Source organism: Phyllobates terribilis, unplaced genomic scaffold, assembly GCF_046119375.1.
Source record: "Phyllobates terribilis strain yellow unplaced genomic scaffold, ASM4611937v1 Scaffold_66__1_contigs__length_7565176, whole genome shotgun sequence".
NCBI classification, from domain to species: Eukaryota; Metazoa; Chordata; class Amphibia; order Anura; family Dendrobatidae; genus Phyllobates; species Phyllobates terribilis.
Genome location: NW_027362826.1, coordinates 6690360 through 6705020, shown reverse-complemented (window position 1 = coordinate 6705020; position 14661 = coordinate 6690360). Strand labels below are relative to the sequence as shown.

The 14661-nt window shown below is 44.2% G+C and overlaps 6 non-coding genes and 1 pseudogene across 6 annotated transcripts; all 7 read left to right on the top strand.

Moving 5' to 3' along the window:
• Positions 1-670: 670 nt before the first annotated feature.
• On the top strand, positions 671-861 carry LOC141194107 (U2 spliceosomal RNA). Its single transcript, XR_012266902.1, has one exon. It is a non-coding gene; the product is annotated as a U2 spliceosomal RNA (small nuclear RNA).
• A 1116-nt stretch (positions 862-1977) lies between these two features.
• LOC141194105 (U2 spliceosomal RNA) lies at positions 1978-2168 on the top strand. Its single transcript, XR_012266900.1, has one exon. It is a non-coding gene; the product is annotated as a U2 spliceosomal RNA (small nuclear RNA).
• A 1118-nt stretch (positions 2169-3286) lies between these two features.
• On the top strand, positions 3287-3477 carry LOC141194104 (U2 spliceosomal RNA). The gene has a single exon (XR_012266899.1). It is a non-coding gene; the product is annotated as a U2 spliceosomal RNA (small nuclear RNA).
• Positions 3478-6330: 2853 nt separating this feature from the next.
• On the top strand, positions 6331-6511 carry LOC141193637 (U2 spliceosomal RNA; annotated as a pseudogene).
• A 2837-nt stretch (positions 6512-9348) lies between these two features.
• On the top strand, positions 9349-9535 carry LOC141193630 (U2 spliceosomal RNA). The gene has a single exon (XR_012266533.1). It is a non-coding gene; the product is annotated as a U2 spliceosomal RNA (small nuclear RNA).
• A 1115-nt stretch (positions 9536-10650) lies between these two features.
• LOC141194103 (U2 spliceosomal RNA) lies at positions 10651-10841 on the top strand. Its single transcript, XR_012266898.1, has one exon. It is a non-coding gene; the product is annotated as a U2 spliceosomal RNA (small nuclear RNA).
• A 1118-nt stretch (positions 10842-11959) lies between these two features.
• On the top strand, positions 11960-12150 carry LOC141194102 (U2 spliceosomal RNA). Its single transcript, XR_012266897.1, has one exon. It is a non-coding gene; the product is annotated as a U2 spliceosomal RNA (small nuclear RNA).
• The last annotated feature ends 2511 nt before the right edge of the window (positions 12151-14661 follow it).

The window sequence follows — 14661 nt, the reverse complement described above, 5'->3', positions numbered from 1 at the left end:
GCTTAAAATTTCTTTTTTGGTTTGCTACAATGCCTTTTCTGAAACGTTGTCTCCTTCTGCTGGAACACTGACTTCTTTCATTTAATGCCTGCAGACTATAAAAGAGAACCCAACCCAAAAAGTTTGGTTGATTAGTCTGTGGCATTCTGTTAAACTGTTGCTTATGGCGGTCTCTGTGAGCTTCTCAGCGACATTCAGCCAGCCAGGTATCCTGCCTGCAGTAGATGGAATGTGGTAATGGAACGCTGGCTGCGCGTGTCATAATAGGCTCTGAGCCTTTATATACCTGTGCACAGCAGCAGCCACCTTCAGTCTGCTGCTGGACAGCCAGCAGCAGCAGCAGCAGGAGAGGTATGTAATCAGGAGCCCTCCTGCTAAGGGTAGACAGCTGCTCGTTCCACCCCACCCCCCGCCTTAATTGGTTCTCCTCCCTTCCAACGGTGTTGAGGCGGGTGGGAACAGCAGGGGGTGAAGGTGCTGTGTTTAAAGAGGTGGAGTTATGCAGATCTAAAACGCGTGGATTGCAGCAGCAGCAAGCCGAAAAGTGCAGGCATGTAAGGGATCTAGAGGTTGACAACATGTCTTCTTAACGGGAGTCCAGGAGCTCATCTCCACAAATGGACTTTTCAGGATCCTTGGGTGGCTCCGTAGTTTGAAACCAATTCTGGTTATCGCTTCTCGGCCTTTTGGCTAAGATCAAGTGTAGTATCTGTTCTTATCAGTTTAATATCTGATACGTCCCCTATCTGGGGACCATATATTAAATGGATTTTTAGAACAGGGAGATGGAAAAAGAGCTTGCTCTGTCCACTCCACGCATTGACCTGGTATTGCAGTATCTCCAGGACCGGTGCACCCCTTCTTTAATGCAGTTTCTAAAATCAGAAAGAATTGAATTCAATGTTTTTTGTTCATTTTGCATGTTTGTCGGATTTTGGGATGGACTCTTTGGCTTTGCTTTTCTTCTCCTCATTGGATTTTTCATGTTCAAAGTTGCAGAAGCCAGATTACAAGCTCATTTTGGTTCAACTTCAGCAACTGTGCATTGCATTGCCATGTAATGTGATGCAATGCTATCTTTCTAGCTCTCCCTTTTTACTTCCTTTTGGATAAACAGACATATTAGGCAAGCATTTTGGAGCTTTCACCTAAATAACTACAGGTGGTGAGATAAGCTGCACAATATAATTGACCTTTCAGTATATTGTTGCACACACACCATCTATTTAGCAAATGCCCTTGTTATCAACAGCAGCCTTTTAAACTCACCTGAGCTAACAGGTATGTGCGCTGGTTACTCTGCTGCGCTTAAAATTTCTTTTTTGGTTTGCTACAATGCCTTTTCTGAAACGTTGTCTCCTTCTGCTGGAACACTGACTTCTTTCATTTAATGCCTGCAGACTATAAAAGAGAACCCAACCCAAAAAGTTTGGTTGATTAGTCTGTGGCATTCTGTTAAACTGTTGCTTATGGCGGTCTCTGTGAGCTTCTCAGCGACATTCAGCCAGCCAGGTATCCTGCCTGCAGTAGATGGAATGTGGCAATGGAACGCTGGCTGCGCGTGTCATAATAGGCTCTGAGCCTTTATATACCTGTGCACAGCAGCAGCCACCTTCAGTCTGCTGCTGGACAGCCAGCAGCAGCAGCAGCAGGAGAGGTATGTAATCAGGAGCCCTCCTGCTAAGGGTAGACAGCTGCTCGTTCCACCCCACCCCCCCGCCTTAATTGGTTCTCCTCCCTTCCAACGGTGTTGAGGCGGGTGGGAACAGCAGGGGGTGAAGGTGCTGTGTTTAAAGAGGTGGAGTTATGCAGATCTAAAACGCGTGGATTGCAGCAGCAGCAAGCCGAAAAGTGCAGGCATGTAAGGGATCTAGAGGTTGACAACATGTCTTCTTAACGGGAGTCCAGGAGCTCATCTCCACAAATGGACTTTTCAGGATCCTTGGGTGGCTCCGTAGTTTGAAACCAATTCTGGTTATCGCTTCTCGGCCTTTTGGCTAAGATCAAGTGTAGTATCTGTTCTTATCAGTTTAATATCTGATACGTCCCCTATCTGGGGACCATATATTAAATGGATTTTTAGAACAGGGAGATGGAAAAAGAGCTTGCTCTGTCCACTCCACGCATTGACCTGGTATTGCAGTATCTCCAGGACCGGTGCACCCCTTCTTTAATGCAGTTTCTAAAATCAGAAAGAATTGAATTCAATGTTTTTTGTTCATTTTGCTTGTTTGTCGGATTTTGGGATGGACTCTTTGGCTTTGCTTTTCTTCTCCTCATTGGATTTTTCATGTTCAAAGTTGCAGAAGCCAGATTACAAGCTCATTTTGGTTCAACTTCAGCAACTGTGCATTGCATTGCCATGTAATGTGATGCAATGCTATCTTTCTAGCTCTCCCTTTTTACTTCCTTTTGGATAAACAGACATATTAGGCAAGCATTTTGGAGCTTTCACCTAAATAACTACAGGTGGTGAGATAAGCTGCACAATATAATTGACCTTTCAGTATATTGTTGCACACACACCATCTATTTAGCAAATGCCCTTGTTATCAACAGCAGCCTTTTAAACTCACCTGAGCTAACAGGTATGTGCGCTGGTTACTCTGCTGCGCTTAAAATTTCTTTTTTGGTTTGCTACAATGCCTTTTCTGAAACGTTGTCTCCTTCTGCTGGAACACTGACTTCTTTCATTTAATGCCTGCAGACTATAAAAGAGAACCCAACCCAAAAAGTTTGGTTGATTAGTCTGTGGCATTCTGTTAAACTGTTGCTTATGGCGGTCTCTGTGAGCTTCTCAGCGACATTCAGCCAGCCAGGTATCCTGCCTGCAGTAGATGGAATGTGGCAATGGAACGCTGGCTGCGCGTGTCATAATAGGCTCTGAGCCTTTATATACCTGTGCACAGCAGCAGCCACCTTCAGTCTGCTGCTGGACAGCCAGCAGCAGCAGCAGCAGCAGGAGAGGTATGTAATCAGGAGCCCTCCTGCTAAGGGTAGACAGCTGCTCGTTCCACCCCACCCCCCGCCTTAATTGGTTCTCCTCCCTTCCAACGGTGTTGAGGCGGGTGGGAACAGCAGGGGGTGAAGGTGCTGTGTTTAAAGAGGTGGAGTTATGCAGATCTAAAACGCGTGGATTGCAGCAGCAGCAAGCCGAAAAGTGCAGGCATGTAAGGGATCTAGAGGTTGACAACATGTCTTCTTAACGGGAGTCCAGGAGCTCATCTCCACAAATGGACTTTTCAGGATCCTTGGGTGGCTCCGTAGTTTGAAACCAATTCTGGTTATCGCTTCTCGGCCTTTTGGCTAAGATCAAGTGTAGTATCTGTTCTTATCAGTTTAATATCTGATACGTCCCCTATCTGGGGACCATATATTAAATGGATTTTTAGAACAGGGAGATGGAAAAAGAGCTTGCTCTGTCCACTCCACGCATTGACCTGGTATTGCAGTATCTCCAGGACCGGTGCACCCCTTCTTTAATGCAGTTTCTAAAATCAGAAAGAATTGAATTCAATGTTTTTTGTTCATTTTGCTTGTTTGTCGGATTTTGGGATGGACTCTTTGGCTTTGCTTTTCTTCTCCTCATTGGATTTTTCATGTTCAAAGTTGCAGAAGCCAGATTACAAGCTCATTTTGGTTCAACTTCAGCAACTGTGCATTGCATTGCCATGTAATGTGATGCAATGCTATCTTTCTAGCTCTCCCTTTTTACTTCCTTTTGGATAAACAGACATATTAGGCAAGCATTTTGGAGCTTTCACCTAAATAACTACAGGTGGTGAGATAAGCTGCACAATATAATTGACCTTTCAGTATATTGTTGCACACACACCATCTATTTAGCAAATGCCCTTGTTATCAACAGCAGCCTTTTAAACTCACCTGAGCTAACAGGTATGTGCGCTGGTTACTCTGCTGCGCTTAAAATTTCTTTTTTGGTTTGCTACAATGCCTTTTCTGAAACGTTGTCTCCTTCTGCTGGAACACTGACTTCTTTCATTTAATGCCTGCAGACTATAAAAGAGAACCCAACCCAAAAAGTTTGGTTGATTAGTCTGTGGCATTCTGTTAAACTGTTGCTTATGGCCGTCTCTGTGAGCTTCTCAGCGACATTCAGCCAGCCAGGTATCCTGCCTGCAGTAGATGGAATGTGGCAATGGAACGCTGGCTGCGCATGTCATAATAGGCTCTGAGCCTTTATATACCTGTGCACAGCAGCAGCCACCTTCAGTCTGCTGCTGGACAGCCAGCAGCAGCAGCAGCAGGAGAGGTATGTAATCAGGAGCCCTCCTGCTAAGGGTAGACAGCTGCTCGTTCCACCCCACCCCCCGCCTTAATTGGTTCTCCTCCCTTCCAACGGTGTTGAGGCGGGTGGGAACAGCAGGGGGTGAAGGTGCTGTGTTTAAAGAGGTGGAGTTATGCAGATCTAAAACGCGTGGATTGCAGCAGCAGCAAGCCGAAAAGTGCAGGCATGTAAGGGATCTAGAGGTTGACAACATGTCTTCTTAACGGGAGTCCAGGAGCTCATCTCCACAAATGGACTTTTCAGGATCCTTGGGTGGCTCCGTAGTTTGAAACCAATTCTGGTTATCGCTTCTCGGCCTTTTGGCTAAGATCAAGTGCAGTGATCTAGCGGCTGCTGCCTTGGTCTTGGCTGAGAGGTGCTCGGGGTACCCGGCTCCTTGGCCTGGGGGGATCGCTCTGTTTTTCAGCAGGGCTTCACCTCCCTGCTGCTATTAGGGAGTCGGATTAGTCCCCGGGCAACGGGAGGCGATCATCTACCTGGCACTTCGGTGTTGAAGGTTTCTATTGAGAAGAGGAGAACCTGTTTGTGAAGAAGATGTCTGCAGCATCACATGAAGGAGAGGAAGATCATGTGCCTGAATTCGCTAAGGTGCAGAATTCTATTCGTTTGGTTGTTCAGGAGAACTTTCGAGATCAAAAGGATTTTAGGTATGTGATGAGTCAAGTTCTTGTGGATCTTTTTGGTTTGAAGACAGAAGAAGTGTTGGCGATAATGGACTACCCCAGGAGGGGTGTTTATGATATAGTTTTTGTTGACAAAGTTTTTTTTGAAGGATATCTAAGGAAAATGACTGCAAGCCAGGATAAAAGAATGGAGGGGATAAGTGTAATGCCACACTTCCCCGTTAGAGATAAATGGATCATTGTTAAAATGTACTCTCCATTGGTGGACGAAGAGGATGTTCTTACATTTTTGGAGTTTTTTTGTTTGTCAGTAACACCAAAAGGGAAGATTTATAATGAATTTGGTTTTTGGACTTCGAAGTGGAAATTTTTGGTCCGTTTCAAAGAAGATGAGCAGGGGACTGTGTTGCTTCCCCCAGCTAGGTTTAAGTTGGGTAATATAAATGGTGATATTTTTTTCAGTGGTATACCCACTTTTTGTCGAGTTTGTCGTCAATACGGGCATGGAAAGGAAAATTGTTCGGGTGGTGTATGTGGTTTTTGCATAAAAGGTGATCATGAGTCAAAGGATTGTAAAGATCGGAGGAAGTGCAACTTGTGTCAGGAAGATACGCATGTTTTTAAGAATTGCCCAAAGAGGAAAAGAAATAAAGAGAAGGAGGTAGTGGTTAAAAAGGTTTTGGTAGAGAGAAAGGAGGAAAGTGTAGAAAAGGTGTTGGTGGTAAAGGGAAAAGAAAGCAAACCTGTAGGAGTGCAGAGGGAGATGGAGAAAACAAGAGTAGATTGGGGGGATAGGGTAGAGAGTGAAATGGGAGGTGTAAGTCAGGGAACTGGCCGTGGTAAGGTTAAAAAGCAAGAAAAGAGAAAGGAACAGGAAGTGGAGGTGGCAATGGAAGAAAATATAGTTGTTTTTCAACAACCTATGTTTATAAAGAATGCAGAATATTTTAACCGGTTGTACCGTAAGTTGTATGATGAGAAACGTTTGGACTATCTTATAGAGAATGTTAGGAAAGAACTAATAAGAGATAAAAATGTTTTTTGTGTGAAATATAGAATACCAGATGGTGTATCGAAACAAGTTTTTTCAGCATCAAGGGTTGAAGATTTGTCCCTTAAGGTTCTGAGTTGGGTTGGGGTTCATGCTTTTGATAATGGTTACAAGTATTTTACTTGATGTTATTACTGTTGTTAATACAGTTATAATTTAATTTTTATTTTTTTGGTATCCATTCAGGTTCTGAAACATTTCTTTCTTTGTAAGTATTGTTGTATTTTTGTAATTTTTTTTTCTGACATTAAAAGTACCAAAACCTGATGATGATTTAAGTTGGAGTCCACGTCTTGTCTCCCTTTGGGGAGAAGAGGACTGTGGAGTGGACTTTAATTTTAACCTGAATAGGTTTTAAAAAAAAAAAAAAAAAAATCTGTTCTTATCAGTTTAATATCTGATACGTCCCCTATCTGGGGACCATATATTAAATGGATTTTTAGAACAGGGAGATGGAAAAAGAGCTTGCTCTGTCCACTCCACGCATTGACCTGGTATTGCAGTATCTCCAGGACCGGTGCACCCCTTCTTTAATGCAGTTTCTAAAATCAGAAAGAATTGAATTCAATGTTTTTTGTTCATTTTGCTTGTTTGTCGGATTTTGGGATGGACTCTTTGGCTTTGCTTTTCTTCTCCTCATTGGATTTTTCATGTTCAAAGTTGCAGAAGCCAGATTACAAGCTCATTTTGGTTCAACTTCAGCAACTGTGCATTGCATTGCCATGTAATGTGATGCAATGCTATCTTTCTAGCTCTCCCTTTTTACTTCCTTTTGGATAAACAGACATATTAGGCAAGCATTTTGGAGCTTTCACCTAAATAACTACAGGTGGTGAGATAAACTGCACAATATAATTGACCTTTCAGTATATTGTTGCACACACACCATCTATTTAGCAAATGCCCTTGTTATCAACAGCAGCCTTTTAAACTCACCTGAGCTAACAGGTATGTGCGCTGGTTACTCTGCTGCGCTTAAAATTTCTTTTTTGGTTTGCTACAATGCCTTTTCTGAAACGTTGTCTCCTTCTGCTGGAACACTGACTTCTTTCATTTAATGCCTGCAGACTATAAAAGAGAACCCAACCCAAAAAGTTTGGTTGATTAGTCTGTGGCATTCTGTTAAACTGTTGCTTATGGCCGTCTCTGTGAGCTTCTCAGCGACATTCAGCCAGCCAGGTATCCTGCCTGCAGTAGATGGAATGTGGCAATGGAACGCTGGCTGCGCATGTCATAATAGGCTCTGAGCCTTTATATACCTGTGCACAGCAGCAGCCACCTTCAGTCTGCTGCTGGACAGCCAGCAGCAGCAGCAGCAGGAGAGGTATGTAATCAGGAGCCCTCCTGCTAAGGGTAGACAGCTGCTCGTTCCACCCCACCCCCCGCCTTAATTGGTTCTCCTCCCTTCCAACGGTGTTGAGGCGGGTGGGAACAGCAGGGGGTGAAGGTGCTGTGTTTAAAGAGGTGGAGTTATGCAGATCTAAAACGCGTGGATTGCAGCAGCAGCAAGCCGAAAAGTGCAGGCATGTAAGGGATCTAGAGGTTGACAACATGTCTTCTTAACGGGAGTCCAGGAGCTCATCTCCACAAATGGACTTTTCAGGATCCTTGGGTGGCTCCGTAGTTTGAAACCAATTCTGGTTATCGCTTCTCGGCCTTTTGGCTAAGATCAAGTGCAGTGATCTAGCGGCTGCTGCCTTGGTCTTGGCTGAGAGGTGCTCGGGGTACCCGGCTCCTTGGCCTGGGGGGATCGCTCTGTTTTTCAGCAGGGCTTCACCTCCCTGCTGCTATTAGGGAGTCGGATTAGTCCCCGGGCAACGGGAGGCGATCATCTACCTGGCACTTCGGTGTTGAAGGTTTCTATTGAGAAGAGGAGAACCTGTTTGTGAAGAAGATGTCTGCAGCATCACATGAAGGAGAGGAAGATCATGTGCCTGAATTCGCTAAGGTGCAGAATTCTATTCGTTTGGTTGTTCAGGAGAACTTTCGAGATCAAAAGGATTTTAGGTATGTGATGAGTCAAGTTCTTGTGGATCTTTTTGGTTTGAAGACAGAAGAAGTGTTGGCGATAATGGACTACCCCAGGAGGGGTGTTTATGATATAGTTTTTGTTGACAAAGTTTTTTTTGAAGGATATCTAAGGAAAATGACTGCAAGCCAGGATAAAAGAATGGAGGGGATAAGTGTAATGCCACACTTCCCCGTTAGAGATAAATGGATCATTGTTAAAATGTACTCTCCATTGGTGGACGAAGAGGATGTTCTTACATTTTTGGAGTTTTTTTGTTTGTCAGTAACACCAAAAGGGAAGATTTATAATGAATTTGGTTTTTGGACTTCGAAGTGGAAATTTTTGGTCCGTTTCAAAGAAGATGAGCAGGGGACTGTGTTGCTTCCCCCAGCTAGGTTTAAGTTGGGTAATATAAATGGTGATATTTTTTTCAGTGGTATACCCACTTTTTGTCGAGTTTGTCGTCAATACGGGCATGGAAAGGAAAATTGTTCGGGTGGTGTATGTGGTTTTTGCAAAAAAGGTGATCATGAGTCAAAGGATTGTAAAGATCGGAGGAAGTGCAACTTGTGTCAGGAAGATACGCATGTTTTTAAGAATTGCCCAAAGAGGAAAAGAAATAAAGAGAAGGAGGTAGTGGTTAAAAAGGTTTTGGTAGAGAGAAAGGAGGAAAGTGTAGAAAAGGTGTTGGTGGTAAAGGGAAAAGAAAGCAAACCTGTAGGAGTGCAGAGGGAGATGGAGAAAACAAGAGTAGATTGGGGGGATAGGGTAGAGAGTGAAATGGGAGGTGTAAGTCAGGGAACTGGCCGTGGTAAGGTTAAAAAGCAAGAAAAGAGAAAGGAACAGGAAGTGGAGGTGGCAATGGAAGAAAATATAGTTGTTTTTCAACAACCTATGTTTATAAAGAATGCAGAATATTTTAACCGGTTGTACCGTAAGTTGTATGATGAGAAACGTTTGGACTATCTTATAGAGAATGTTAGGAAAGAACTAATAAGAGATAAAAATGTTTTTTGTGTGAAATATAGAATACCAGATGGTGTATCGAAACAAGTTTTTTCAGCATCAAGGGTTGAAGATTTGTCCCTTAAGGTTCTGAGTTGGGTTGGGGTTCATGCTTTTGATAATGGTTACAAGTATTTTACTTGATGTTATTACTGTTGTTAATACAGTTATAATTTAATTTTTATTTTTTTGGTATCCATTCAGGTTCTGAAACATTTCTTTCTTTGTAAGTATTGTTGTATTTTTGTAATTTTTTTTTCTGACATTAAAAGTACCAAAACCTGATGATGATTTAAGTTGGAGTCCACGTCTTGTCTCCCTTTGGGGAGAAGAGGACTGTGGAGTGGACTTTAATTTTAACCTGAATAGGTTTTAAAAAAAAATCTGTTCTTATCAGTTTAATATCTGATACGTCCCCTATCTGGGGACCATATATTAAATGGATTTTTAGAACAGGGAGATGGAAAAAGAGCTTGCTCTGTCCACTCCACGCATTGACCTGGTATTGCAGTATCTCCAGGACCGGTGCACCCCTTCTTTAATGCAGTTTCTAAAATCAGAAAGAATTGAATTCAATGTTTTTTGTTCATTTTGCTTGTTTGTCGGATTTTGGGATGGACTCTTTGGCTTTGCTTTTCTTCTCCTCATTGGATTTTTCATGTTCAAAGTTGCAGAAGCCAGATTACAAGCTCATTTTGGTTCAACTTCAGCAACTGTGCATTGCATTGCCATGTAATGTGATGCAATGCTATCTTTCTAGCTCTCCCTTTTTACTTCCTTTTGGATAAACAGACATATTAGGCAAGCATTTTGGAGCTTTCACCTAAATAACTACAGGTGGTGAGATAAGCTGCACAATATAATTGACCTTTCAGTATATTGTTGCACACACACCATCTATTTAGCAAATGCCCTTGTTATCAACAGCAGCCTTTTAAACTCACCTGAGCTAACAGGTATGTGCGCTGGTTACTCTGCTGCGCTTAAAATTTCTTTTTTGGTTTGCTACAATGCCTTTTCTGAAACGTTGTCTCCTTCTGCTGGAACACTGACTTCTTTCATTTAATGCCTGCAGACTATAAAAGAGAACCCAACCCAAAAAGTTTGGTTGATTAGTCTGTGGCATTCTGTTAAACTGTTGCTTATGGCGGTCTCTGTGAGCTTCTCAGCGACATTCAGCCAGCCAGGTATCCTGCCTGCAGTAGATGGAATGTGGCAATGGAACGCTGGCTGCGCGTGTCATAATAGGCTCTGAGCCTTTATATACCTGTGCACAGCAGCAGCCACCTTCAGTCTGCTGCTGGACAGCCAGCAGCAGCAGCAGCAGGAGAGGTATGTAATCAGGAGCCCTCCTGCTAAGGGTAGACAGCTGCTCGTTCCACCCCACCCCCCGCCTTAATTGGTTCTCCTCCCTTCCAACGGTGTTGAGGCGGGTGGGAACAGCAGGGGGTGAAGGTGCTGTGTTTAAAGAGGTGGAGTTATGCAGATCTAAAACGCGTGGATTGCAGCAGCAGCAAGCCGAAAAGTGCAGGCATGTAAGGGATCTAGAGGTTGACAACATGTCTTCTTAACGGGAGTCCAGGAGCTCATCTCCACAAATGGACTTTTCAGGATCCTTGGGTGGCTCCGTAGTTTGAAACCAATTCTGGTTATCGCTTCTCGGCCTTTTGGCTAAGATCAAGTGTAGTATCTGTTCTTATCAGTTTAATATCTGATACGTCCCCTATCTGGGGACCATATATTAAATGGATTTTTAGAACAGGGAGATGGAAAAAGAGCTTGCTCTGTCCACTCCACGCATTGACCTGGTATTGCAGTATCTCCAGGACCGGTGCACCCCTTCTTTAATGCAGTTTCTAAAATCAGAAAGAATTGAATTCAATGTTTTTTGTTCATTTTGCTTGTTTGTCGGATTTTGGGATGGACTCTTTGGCTTTGCTTTTCTTCTCCTCATTGGATTTTTCATGTTCAAAGTTGCAGAAGCCAGATTACAAGCTCATTTTGGTTCAACTTCAGCAACTGTGCATTGCATTGCCATGTAATGTGATGCAATGCTATCTTTCTAGCTCTCCCTTTTTACTTCCTTTTGGATAAACAGACATATTAGGCAAGCATTTTGGAGCTTTCACCTAAATAACTACAGGTGGTGAGATAAGCTGCACAATATAATTGACCTTTCAGTATATTGTTGCACACACACCATCTATTTAGCAAATGCCCTTGTTATCAACAGCAGCCTTTTAAACTCACCTGAGCTAACAGGTATGTGCGCTGGTTACTCTGCTGCGCTTAAAATTTCTTTTTTGGTTTGCTACAATGCCTTTTCTGAAACGTTGTCTCCTTCTGCTGGAACACTGACTTCTTTCATTTAATGCCTGCAGACTATAAAAGAGAACCCAACCCAAAAAGTTTGGTTGATTAGTCTGTGGCATTCTGTTAAACTGTTGCTTATGGCGGTCTCTGTGAGCTTCTCAGCGACATTCAGCCAGCCAGGTATCCTGCCTGCAGTAGATGGAATGTGGCAATGGAACGCTGGCTGCGCGTGTCATAATAGGCTCTGAGCCTTTATATACCTGTGCACAGCAGCAGCCACCTTCAGTCTGCTGCTGGACAGCCAGCAGCAGCAGCAGCAGGAGAGGTATGTAATCAGGAGCCCTCCTGCTAAGGGTAGACAGCTGCTCGTTCCACCCCACCCCCCGCCTTAATTGGTTCTCCTCCCTTCCAACGGTGTTGAGGCGGGTGGGAACAGCAGGGGGTGAAGGTGCTGTGTTTAAAGAGGTGGAGTTATGCAGATCTAAAACGCGTGGATTGCAGCAGCAGCAGCAAGCCGAAAAGTGCAGGCATGTAAGGGATCTAGAGGTTGACAACATGTCTTCTTAACGGGAGTCCAGGAGCTCATCTCCACAAATGGACTTTTCAGGATCCTTGGGTGGCTCCGTAGTTTGAAACCAATTCTGGTTATCGCTTCTCGGCCTTTTGGCTAAGATCAAGTGTAGTATCTGTTCTTATCAGTTTAATATCTGATACGTCCCCTATCTGGGGACCATATATTAAATGGATTTTTAGAACAGGGAGATGGAAAAAGAGCTTGCTCTGTCCACTCCACGCATTGACCTGGTATTGCAGTATCTCCAGGACCGGTGCACCCCTTCTTTAATGCAGTTTCTAAAATCAGAAAGAATTGAATTCAATGTTTTTTGTTCATTTTGCTTGTTTGTCGGATTTTGGGATGGACTCTTTGGCTTTGCTTTTCTTCTCCTCATTGGATTTTTCATGTTCAAAGTTGCAGAAGCCAGATTACAAGCTCATTTTGGTTCAACTTCAGCAACTGTGCATTGCATTGCCATGTAATGTGATGCAATGCTATCTTTCTAGCTCTCCCTTTTTACTTCCTTTTGGATAAACAGACATATTAGGCAAGCATTTTGGAGCTTTCACCTAAATAACTACAGGTGGTGAGATAAGCTGCACAATATAATTGACCTTTCAGTATATTGTTGCACACACACCATCTATTTAGCAAATGCCCTTGTTATCAACAGCAGCCTTTTAAACTCACCTGAGCTAACAGGTATGTGCGCTGGTTACTCTGCTGCGCTTAAAATTTCTTTTTTGGTTTGCTACAATGCCTTTTCTGAAACGTTGTCTCCTTCTGCTGGAACACTGACTTCTTTCATTTAATGCCTGCAGACTATAAAAGAGAACCCAACCCAAAAAGTTTGGTTGATTAGTCTGTGGCATTCTGTTAAACTGTTGCTTATGGCGGTCTCTGTGAGCTTCTCAGCGACATTCAGCCAGCCAGGTATCCTGCCTGCAGTAGATGGAATGTGGCAATGGAACGCTGGCTGCGAGTGTCATAATAGGCTCTGAGCCTTTATATACCTGTGCACAGCAGCAGCCACCTTCAGTCTGCTGCTGGACAGCCAGCAGCAGCAGCAGCAGGAGAGGTATGTAATCAGGAGCCCTCCTGCTAAGGGTAGACAGCTGCTCGTTCCACCCCACCCCCCGCCTTAATTGGTTCTCCTCCCTTCCAACGGTGTTGAGGCGGGTGGGAACAGCAGGGGGTGAAGGTGCTGTGTTTAAAGAGGTGGAGTTATGCAGATCTAAAACGCGTGGATTGCAGCAGCAGCAAGCCGAAAAGTGCAGGCATGTAAGGGATCTAGAGGTTGACAACATGTCTTCTTAACGGGAGTCCAAGAGCTCATCTCCACAAATGGACTTTTCAGGATCCTTGGGTGGCTCCGTAGTTTGAAACCAATTCTGGTTATCGCTTCTCGGCCTTTTGGCTGCGATCGTATGACTGTACCTTGATTGGTGCGAGTCTCCTGGAGGAATCCGGACCCTTTTGTGGAGGATTTTCTGCTTTTTCCTGTGGTATTCCATACCGACAGAATCCAAGATGTCTTTTGTGAAGAACACCATCCGTTTGTCCGTGGATCCATCTGACCAGAACAAGAACAACGTGGTTTTCATTGTCCAAGACATCGTTGAAGGCAAAGCTGGAGCAAGACGTTCTGAGATCTTCAGTGTCAACGAATTTTCACGTCAAGGTAATTATGACGTTACCTTTATGGACCAGGATGTTTGCCTTAATGTCTTTGAATGGCTCCGTGGTCACTCTAGTGACCCCTGCTTGGAAGGAGTTAGATGGGAACCTTTGTTTGGTCTGCAAGAAAAGGAGGTGACTGTGACTGTCTATAACCCTTTTACAGACCCTGAGCTGCTGGAGTGCTTCCTCTCTCGCTACTGTGAATATGTGCGGAAGGGAGTGAAGCAAGTCAATTGTCTAGGAATCTTTAACTGTCAGTATAAATTCCGTGTGAAATTGAAAAGGGATCCTGACAGTGTGGGGGGCTTTAGACACCCTCCATCAAATTTTTCCGTTGCAGGCCATAGAGGTTTCCTCTTTTACCCAGGCCAGCCCATGTTTTGCCGTAGATGCTTTTCTTTCGGACATACCATGGTAACATGCCTTAAAGGGCAGTGTTGCCGAAATTGCAGAAAGGAGGGGCATATGGCCAACCAGTGTCCAGAGGCCAAGTCCTGTGATGTCTGTGGGAGTAGTGATCACATGTATAAGGACTGTCCTATGAGTGCACCTAGACGTTCTGATAAAGAACAGAAGGAGGAGGAGCTGGAGAGGAGGCAGATGGCAAGCGCACTGAAAGTGCTGGAAAGATTGGAGAGGGAGGAGAGAGAGGGAAGGAGGCGGGAAACTGGTAGAGCCTCTCCCTCTACGGCGCCAGAGGAGGTGTCCCTGAGACCATGTTCTTCTTCTGCTGAAGAAATGAGGAAGAAGCGGAGGGAAGAAAAGGAGTTCTGGAGGGAAGTGGCAAAGGTGGAGAAAAAGGCAGTGTCTGCGAGAATATCTAGGAAAGTGGTGGAAGCAGAGCTGCCTGAGATGATGACTTTTGGAGAGGCAATGGACGCAACAGGATGTGAAGTGCAAATCTCGGAACCCGACAGTCCTGAACACCCTTCGGGTCCTGAAAACATTGAAGATTTTTCTTCGGAGGATGATAGGGGTGCAAAGAAGAGTCGTAGGGAGGATGGTGGGGGCAGTGATGATGCAGATTTTAGTGAGCCTCAGAGGAAGATCAGAACTGCCAGAATGAGGAGTGTGGCTGGTGAAGCCAGCGGGTCGGAAACCAGCTGTTCTGTT